This window comes from Cricetulus griseus, chromosome 3 (genome assembly GCF_003668045.3).
Source record: "Cricetulus griseus strain 17A/GY chromosome 3, alternate assembly CriGri-PICRH-1.0, whole genome shotgun sequence".
NCBI lineage: Eukaryota > Metazoa > Chordata > Mammalia > Rodentia > Cricetidae > Cricetulus > Cricetulus griseus.
In genome coordinates, this window is record NC_048596.1 from 197,340,675 (window position 1) to 197,350,728 (window position 10,054).

General features: G+C 44.0%; 1 pseudogene; it reads left to right on the forward strand.

Moving 5' to 3' along the window:
- Window positions 1–533: 533 nt before the first annotated feature.
- On the forward strand, window positions 534–3,046 carry LOC113835143 (annotated as a pseudogene).
- The last annotated feature ends 7,008 nt before the right edge of the window (window positions 3,047–10,054 follow it).

Genomic DNA, 10,054 nt, shown 5'->3' on the forward strand with positions numbered 1-10,054 from the left:
TCTCCCTGAAGCCCTTTATCCCACCTCACGGCACACCTACTGTCACATAAATCCACGGGTACACAGTTAGAGGCTAGGATCCACAAATGAGAGAAAACAGGTGGCAGTTGTCTTTCTGAGCTGGGTCACCTACTTAATGTATGTTCTGGTTCTATCCATTTGGCCCTGCAAATTTCAGTATTTCATTTCTCACTACAGTGGTAATATTCCATTGCACTCATCTACCATATTTTTTATTATCTGGACACCAATTGATGGACATCTAGCCTGATTGCATTTTGTTGTGCCTGTGAATTGAGCTGCAATGCACATGGATGAGCAAGCATCCCTGTAGTAGGATGTACAGAACTTTGGGCACTTGTCTAGGAATGACCCAGCTGGTCATACGGTAGTTCTAATTTTAGCTTTCTGTGGCACCTCCACACTGATTTCCAGTTGATGCTCTGACGAGCAGTGAATAAAGATTCCTCTTTACTCTACATCATTGCTAGCATTTGCTGCTTTCTGGTTGATGGCATTTGTCTCCGTCCATGATGGCCAGGTGGGCACATTCTTGAGTCACCTCTGGAGCCTGGAGTCTCATGTAAGTGCTTTTGGCTCCTGAGTAAGCACTTCAGGGGTCATGACTGCAACCACTGAAAAGAATAGAATAGTATTCTCCACAGAATACTCAGGTGGAGCAAACGGAGAGAACATGTGATTGGCTTACCTGAGGTGGGGAGTAGGTGGGAGTGGGGTAGAGGGTAGGGTGGGGGTGTGGAGGAGACTTGCTTTCTCTTCTTTTAAATGTTGGATCTGGCCAAGTGCTCATGGTTAGTGAATAGAAAATTGTAAGACAGGCAGAGTACTGTGAACATCCCAGGCTTTTGCTTTCAGGTCAGGGGAACAAGAAGCTGAGGACAGAGAGCGGCTGTCTCACCTCTCCCTCACATGTGGGGGAAACTCAGAAAAGGTTACTTTTTAAAGTGTGAGTCATCCATCTTGCTGAGAGGGGAAGTCTGAGACAGAGTGAGGGAAATGTCACCATGGTGGATGATGGAAGCATGTGTCTCGGCGTGGTAATAGCTAATATTAGTAACAGCAGGAGTGAGAGAAGCCACTAATCAAGCAAGGGCTCAGAGATTGGTCACCTTTAAGCATCAGAGCAGAAAGATTTCATTCCCCATGGTACTAAAGTGAAAACAAAGCATTGCAAAACAAATAAGCAACAAATAGGAGTAGGAGAAACCAGCACAGAACGCCCATGGCTGTGGTGAAGAATGGAAAGGCCCTCCACATTCAGGAGCCCTGAAGATGACTTATTCTCCAAAACTTACTGTTGAAAGTACCTCAATCCTCCACAAGTGACCAGTTCTATACAGTTACACACAAATGCCAATAAGCACCTTTGTTTTGAAAAGCATGCGAAGTCTCTCTAGAGACTGTACCTGGGAATATGGCCAGGGAGGTGTGTGCATCTGTGGCTAGCTCCTATTAGATTTGTTTTAAATTTTCTAATACAATGAGTCACTATTTTGTTTTGTTTTTGAGATAGGCTTTAATGTCTCCCAGGTTAGCCTCAATGTTGACCTTGATTGGGTCTCTTTACCCCTACCTCCCAAGAGCTGGAATTACAGGTGTACAACAGCAATTCCATCTATCTATCTATCTATCTATCTATCTATCTATCTATCTATCTATCTATCTATCTTCTATCTATCTATCTAATTCTGAGATGAGGCCTCAAAAGTCAGTGTGTATCCCAGGCTAGACTTGAACTCAAGAGGATGCTTCTGTTTCAGCCTCAAATACATAGAATGATGGCATGACCACCATGCCCAGCTTGGTCTGGTCTTCAGGATCCAACAGGCACACAGAGCTATGTAACCTGGAGGTGACATGTCAAGATGATCAACCATACCCCCTGGCTTTCCTTAGCCGTCCCTTGGTAACTTGAGTCCCTTCTGCCACCTACCACTTCTCATCTCACAAATATCAGAGGAAAGACTCCAACAGAAGGAGTCTTTTGGGATTTAATTCCATGTTTATCCATGTCTGTTCCTTGTCGTCACTAAGTAGTGCTTCATTGTAAACAAAAATACTACTTTCTTATTTTTTCTCCTACTGAGTAACATTGGGTTGTTTATAACTTTTGGTAGTCAGTGGTAAAGCTACCATAAGCATTGTGCACAGGTTTAGGGGTGCACCTATGTCTTCAGATCTCTCAGACTAGGGGGACCTCCTTGCCTTAGTGTTGAATGCAAAGACATTTGATTTTTTAATCACTAAGCTGCAGATTTTGAGTAAATAGACTTTTCTAGTTAAGTCTCTTTATGGGTTGCTCTGTGGCAGCAGTATGAGAAGATGACAGCCAGCTCAGCTGTTCATGGAGGGGATCTGCACTGGCTTTTGGGCAGGAGGCTCTCACCCCAAACTGGAAAAACTGGGAAGTCCCCACAGGGACCACGATCATGGCTGTACAATTTGATGGGGGCATGGTTCTAGGAGCAGACTCCAGAACAACCACCAGGTCCTAATCGTCAGTTGAGTGACTGACAAGCTGACCCCTATCCATGACTTAATCTTCCGCTGCCACTTGGGTATCAGCTGTACCCAAGCACAAATGATGCTGTCATTGACCAGCTTGGTTTCCACAGTATTTAACTGAATGAGGCTCCATTAGGACACACAGCCACCAGTCTTTTAGGAAGATGTGTTGCTGATACAGAGAAGATCTGATGGCAGGAATCATCATTGCAGACTGGGACCCACAAGAAGGAGGGCAGGTGTACTCAGTTCCCAAAGAGGGGTGATGATGGTAAGGCAGTCTTTTGCCATTGGAGGCTCCAGGAGCTCATATGTCTATGGCTATGTTGATGCTACCTATCAGGACGGCATGACCAAGGACAAATGTCTGCAACTCAATGCCAATGCTCTCACCTTGGCCATGGAATGAGAAGGCTCCAGTGGAGGGGTGATCCTCTTGGCAACTATTCAAGAGTCAGGGGTAGAGTGGCAGGTACTTTTGGGAGACCAGATACCCAAATTCACCACTTTACCACCTTGATGAATCCTAGTATTCTAGGGTGTAATAAAAGATATACTGATGTAAACCTTAATAGATAGTTTGTTAAAGAAAAAAAAAAGAAGTCTCCTTATGGGGCTGGAGAGAGGGCTCAGTGATTAAGAGAACTGGGTGCTCTTCCAGAGGACCAGAGTTCAATTCCCAGCACCCACATGGCAGTCCATACCTTCCTGTAATTCCAGTTCCAGGGGATCAAACACCCTTACACACACATGTAGGCAAAACACCAATACATATAAAAATAAACAAAAGAAATCTCCTTATGTCTCTAGTTTGCCAAGACTGTATTTACAATGGTGGGTGGTTGTTAGATTTAGTTCAATGTGTTTTCTGCATCTACAGAAACAATGTGTGTTTCCTTCTTTTGTCTCTTAAATTCCTTTTCTTACCTTTTGGGTTTTGAGACAAGTTTCTCTGTGTAGCTCAGGCTAGCATTGACCTTATAATCATCCTATCTCAGTCTCTCTCTCTCCTGAGTTTTATTCTGTAGCCTAGGCTGTCTTAGAACTTACTATGTAGCCCAAGCTGTCCTCAAACCCATGGTCTTAGCCTCAAACATCTTCTTAGCCTCTCAGATTACAGGACTGAACGCCCACAGCTGACTTTCATTTCTGTATGTACACACTCACATGTATGTGCACAGGAGTGTGGAGGTCAGAGGTTGGCATCAGCAGTCATCAGTTACTCACCTCCTTCTGTTTGAGACATAGTCTCACCATGTATTCCTCTATGTCCTGGAACTTGATCCGTAGACCAGGCTGACCTCAGACTCACAGAGATCCACCTGCCTCTGCCTCCTGAGTGCTGGGATTAAAGGTGTGTGTTACCACACCTGGCTCTACCTTTATTTTTTGAGACAAGATCTTTCACTGAGCCTGGAGCTCACTGATTTGGTGAGACTGACCGGCCAGTGATCCCAAGCACTGGGATCATCATGCTGTAGCCTTTCATCAGGGAGCTGGAGAAAGAATTCAGGTCCTCAGGCTCCTACTGACAGAGCCATCTGCCAAGCCCTGATTCTATTTTTTTTTTTTTTGAAACAGGGTCATGTAGGCCAGGTTGGCCTCAAACTCTCTATGTAGCTGAGGATGTCCTTGAATGCCTGCTCCTCCACCTTCTTCAGAGCTAGGATTGCAGGCATGAACCATCATTTGGCTGAGGAGTTTCTAATTTGACTCGATTGATTCTCTCAATACTCAGTGCTACCTGGTGTCACCCTGCAGTTGGCTCTGAACTGCTATTGCTTCTAGTATTTTGTGTCTATGTTCATGAGTGTTGTGGTGGTATGAAATGTTCCTGAAGGCTCATGTGCTGAAGGTTTGGTTTCCAGGTACGAGTGTTGTCAAGTGTGGCTGGATCATGAGAACATCAGCTTTATTAATGGATTAACCCATTGGTGAATTCATAGCTCGATGGTGACCTAATTGGAGGAAGTGGGTCAGTGGAGGCATGTCTTTAAAGGGAGTGTCCTGGCCTGGACTCTTGTCCTTCTCACTGCTTCCTGGTGGCTATGTGATGGGCAGCTTCTCATACCACACCCATGATCCATGACTCTGGCTCCACCACAAGCAGAACATTTAGCTAAGTGGCTTTAGGCTGAAACCTCTGATACCATGAACAAACTCAAACCTTTCTCTAAGCTGTCTGTCTCAGGCATTATGTCACAGTGGCAGAAATCTGAGGCACACAGTAAGGTCTCCAGAGTGGTCTGCCATGCATAGACTGGCTTGGAACGTCCTCACTTCTCTCATTCTCTTGGAAGAGATTATGAAGGATTAATTTGTTCTTCTATTGTTTGGTAGAATTTTCAAATAAAACACAGTTGGGCCTGGGGTTTCCTTTTCATTTTTTAAAAATTAAAAAAAAATGTTTGTGTGTGTGTGTGCGTGTGCGCGTGCGCGTGCGCGTGCGCGTGCGCGTGCGTGTGCGTGTGTGTGTGTGTGTGTGTGGTGTGTGTGTGTGTGTGTGTGTGTGTGTACACATGTATGTGCAGTGCCCACAGAGGTTGGAAGAGGGTGTCAGATATCCTGGAGCTGGGCTTACAGTGGTGAGCTGTCATATGGGTGCTGGGAATCTGACCTAGGTCCTCTGGAATAGCAGCAGCCAATGCTTGTAAACATTGAGCCACCTCTCTAGGCCCCTGGGATTTCTTTTCTTTAAAAAAGAAAATTGTATTTATTAGATTTTTTAATAGAAGCAAAACTACTAAGCCATCTACTTCATCCTGAGTTGTGCTAGTCTGTGTATAGAAGTAAATAAATTTCCAGCCAGGCCTACTCAAAGAAATCCTGTCTTGAAAAACAAAACAACAACAAAAGAAACAACTTGGTGTTAAATACAACATAGAATTGTTGCTAACATTCCTGTCTACTGCCTCTGGGGTGTTTATGACAGCTTTCATTTTGGTGACTTCTAACCTATTTCTTTTCTTTCCCCTCAATCTGGTCATAAGTTTTAAAGTTTTCTTTCCTTTTTATTTTTCTTTTCTTTTCTTTTTCTTTATTTTAGGTTCTCTAGATGTACTTCCTCCTGGCTGGCCTGGAAGTCACTCTGTAGATCAGGCTGCCTTCAAACTCATAGGGATCCGCCTGCTTCTGCCTCTGAAGTGCTGGGATTAAAGGCATGCGTCACACACTAGACTTGATATATTGTAAAGAATGGGCTCTTGGGGCCTGGAGATGTGGCCCCATGGTAACCCCTTCCTAGGACAGCTAGCACCCCGTGTTTAGGCTCAGGCAGCACAAACAGAAAACAAACAGCCATCCCTTTGGTGTTGTGGCCTTTTCTGTTCCCAGTTTTGTCTATTTATGTTTTAATCCCCCTTACTCTGCTTCATTTGGGTTTGGTTTGCATTTTTTTCTAGTTTCTGAAGGGCTAAGTTTAGGCGTTTATTTGAAAAAGGTCTCCTTTCCTAACACAAGCCTTTGATGCTGTCAACTTCCCTGTCAGTTCTGGCTTCTTTGAAGCCCACACATTTTTATAAGTTGTGTTTTCATTTTCATTCCACTCAAAACATTTTATAGTTTCCCTTGTGACTGACTTTTTGGCTCAGGGATTATTTAGAAGTATGTTACTTAATTTCCAAATATTTAGGGGATTTTCTAAATATCCTTTTGTCATTGATTCTAACTTAACCCCATAAATTATTCTTAGAGGACATACATCACATGATTTCAGTATTTATTTTATTTATTTATTTATTTATTTATTTTTGAGATGGGTCCCATGTAGCTCAGGCTAGTTTCAGCTTTGTTATGTAGCTGGGGATGACCTTGAACCCTTGATGTTCTTGCGTCTACCTCCAGAGTGATGGGGTCCCAGGACTGCAGTTATTTTTAAATTTGTTAAAGCTTAGTCATGTGACTCAAGATAAGGTCTGTCTTGAGAAAATTCATATAAATTTGACAAGGAATTGCCTTTGTTGGGTGGAACATTCTACAAATATTAATTGGTTCAAGTTGCTAGTACTGTTCAGTCTTCAATTGTGCTGGTGTGAATGTGTTTGGCCTTCATAGGCTCATATGTGTGAATACTTGGTCCCCAGTCTTTGGAACTGTTTATGAAGGATTAAGACGTGTGGCCTTGCTGGAGGAGGTGTGTCACCAGGGGTGGGATTTGAGGTTTCAAGAACCTTCGACCATCCCCAGTGTGCTCTCTGTCTTTTGTTTGTGGTTGAGAAGGGAACTCCCTTCTCTGCCATGTCTTTGACTCTAACCCTGTGGAACCATAAGTCCAATCAAATGCTTTCTTTAATAAGTTGCCTTGGTCATGGTATCTATCTTATCACAGCAACAGAAGAGCAGCTAAGATGTCAACGGTTTCTCGTGTGTTTCTTTTATCAGTTAAGAGCGAGAAGCAGTGAATTCAGTGAATTCTCTAAGCATAGCTGTAGAACTTGCTTGTCCCTCTCCTTCTATTGCTCGTGTATTTTGAAGCACTGTTGTGAAGTGTGTACCTGTTTATAGTTACAGCTTTCCAGTGAGCTTGCTCTGAATCATCACACTTCAGCTCCTTTGTCCTCGGCCGTTTTCTTCGCCTTGAAGTCTGCTTTGCTGGATTTACCACAACCACTTCTAGAATTGTTTTTTAAACAATTAATTCACATTCCTGTTTAAAGGTGTGATTATATGTTTTTCTGGTATAGTCACAGATGGTGAAAACATCACCGCAGTCAGTCCTGTCATAGTTTGTTTCCAAATTAAATGTCTGTCATGTGTCCTCACTTGGGTGGAAGAAGCACCAGTGTTCCCATAGGCCTCTTTCACAGGGTGGTGCTCTCAATGGCCTAATCGCATCCCGAAGGCCCCACATCTGCATGATTTCACCTTGGGGATCAGCCTCTTTTCGAATTTTGGAGAAGCATAGATGTTCAGAGCACAAGTGTGGTCTGTTAGACAGGGCACATATACCCGGTGACATAGAGCATGTGCACACGATGACACAGACTCTACAGATTGATTGCAGGAAGCACCTGTACCCTCTTGTGAAGTCACATGACAAGGATGATCGCAATGCTGTTTATTGTAGGGAAAACCAGAAAGAACTATATTGTCTGATATTAGGGGACTGGTTAAAGAATTGTGGTTTATTTACACAATGGGACAGTGAGCAGTCTTTGGGACAGTTATGTACATAGGACAGAGCACGGTCACTCACTGTGCCAAGTTACAGGCAAATGTAATCTGATTTTCTTAATGTAATAAGTTTTAGTATCTCTATCTATATCTATCTATCTATCTATCTATCTATCTATCTATCTATCTATCTATCATCACTTACCTGTTTATCATCTATTATCATCTCTCCTCTCTCCCCTGCTTCTCTCTCCCTTTCATCCTCTCTCTCTCCTCTCTCTCTCTCTCTCTCTCTCTCTCTCTCTCTCTCTCTCTTATTCTTTCTCTCACTCTCCCTTCTTCCCTCATCACTCTGTCTACCCTACCTGTCTGTATCCATCAGCCTAGCAAGGGGTTTGGATAACCATTATCAGTGGATTTATATTGCACAGTTGACTCTCTAGAAAAATATTCTTTGCTTCCACATGTCCGTATATGTCAGAGAAGTTACCTACATCAATATTTTATTTTTATAAAAAGTAAACCCAACTTTACTAGGGAGCTGCCGTAAAATAAATGCGTGATGAGGAGCAGGGGACTTCGGGGAGTGTGCAGGACCTCGTGGAACCTGACCCTGCTCTCTCTCAGCCTCAGAGCTTTTGACAGATGGTGCTGTCCTTCTATCCTCTAACAGAGAGGAAATACTTTTACATCTAAATGTGTTGACTTCTTTTCACAAGTTCCAGGAAATAGTAGTTTTGCTTTCCTGTCTTGCGGTCCCTGGTGGCTGCTGACTCAGTGTTTCTGGACTAGAGGGTTCTTTTCTGTGATGTTAATGTCTGCCATTTAAACATCACTGACGATCTATTCCCATCTGTAGCTGAAATACTTTCAATTTTCTGGTAACGCAGACCTAACGTAGCTGTGTGATCTTAGCCATTTTTAGTTCAGTTCTGTGGCATTCATTCCACATGCTCATATTGCTGCGCCAGTGCCACCTCATGTCTCAATCATACTTAGCTGAGACTGTCCCCATTAAATAATACGACTTCCAGTTCTCACAGCCCTCACTGCCCTCCCAGCACCTCCCAGCCTTCACAGCCCTTGGTCTCCTATTTTCACCAATTCATCTATTTTCATACTTGAATCATTGCAATGGTGTAGTATTCAGTTTTCTTTTTCTAAACAAGGTCTTGTAGCCCAGGTTGGTCTAACTCCCTAGTAGAGGATGATGACTTAGACTCTGAACCCTCCTGTCCCCAGCTTAGCTGTGCTGGGGTTAGAAGCATGCATCACTGTGCCTTGTTTAAATAGTAGGGGTATCAAACCTAGGACATTGTGCGTGCTAGGCAGGCACCCCAACAACTGCATTGCACCCCAGCTAGCCAGGACTTGCTCTTCTGCTTGGCTTATGTCACGTGGCATAATGTCCTCCCAGAATAAGTGACCCGCAGTCACCCTTGTTTGTGTGACTCAGAGGAACCCATCTCCCAGGTCATGTTCACCCTGGCCTGGGATCAGCAAGAGGAGCCCAGCTCTCTGCTGGAGTGCCCGTCCAAGTCAGCATCTTTGAAGCAAGAGTTTTGAGAAGTAATGAAGAGAAGCCACATGTTGCTATTCAAGGCAAATAGAGAGGGTTGAAAAACATGAGGCTGGACACAACCTACCAGTGCACCCCAGCCTCTGGACCTGTACCCCAAGAATCATCCAAGGAGGTATGCTCAGCAGGTCATTGTGCCCTTGGTGATTCACCTGGCAAGTGACAGATTTGTTAAGGGCAAATATGACACAGAAAACCACCTTGATTATATGACAAATGGATGAATTTCTAAGAAACATCGTAATCGAGTATGGCAGCATGCTGGCAGTCTCAGTGCTTGGCTGATAAAGAATGAACCAGCCTGGTCCACAAGTCAAAGTCTTGTCTTAGAAAAGCAAACAAGGAAAAACAAAGGTAAGGGACATACATGTAGTTCAGAGTGGCACATTGAACATGTGTGAAGTCAGCTGCTTGGGGACAGTGACCAGGCTTCTTGGGGACAGTGACCAGGAAGGCTGTGCCACACTGTGACAAGCCAGTTCCTGAGAAGTCATGGCCTCCCTCAGTGTCTCCTAGTGCTGAGGATGTTCTGTGTCTTTCAGGGTAGGGACTATCATTCAGCTGCCTTTCTTTGTAGCCACACTGGCTGAAGGCCCCCTGTGATCTTGAGGGTCTGACTTTACCAAGGTCTTGTTTGAGGTGTTTGTAGGGATGCTGGAAAGCTCAGGTAAAGATACCCTGTATGTTTTCAGCTTTATTATCTAATCATGTGTGGAGGCTTACACAACAGTGTTCACACAAACCAACACCATCACTGTCATAACATTCCTTTGGATAGTGCAGGGGAGCCACTTAGTACAACTGTACTCCAGGAAGAGGGCAGAATCCCACCCTCTC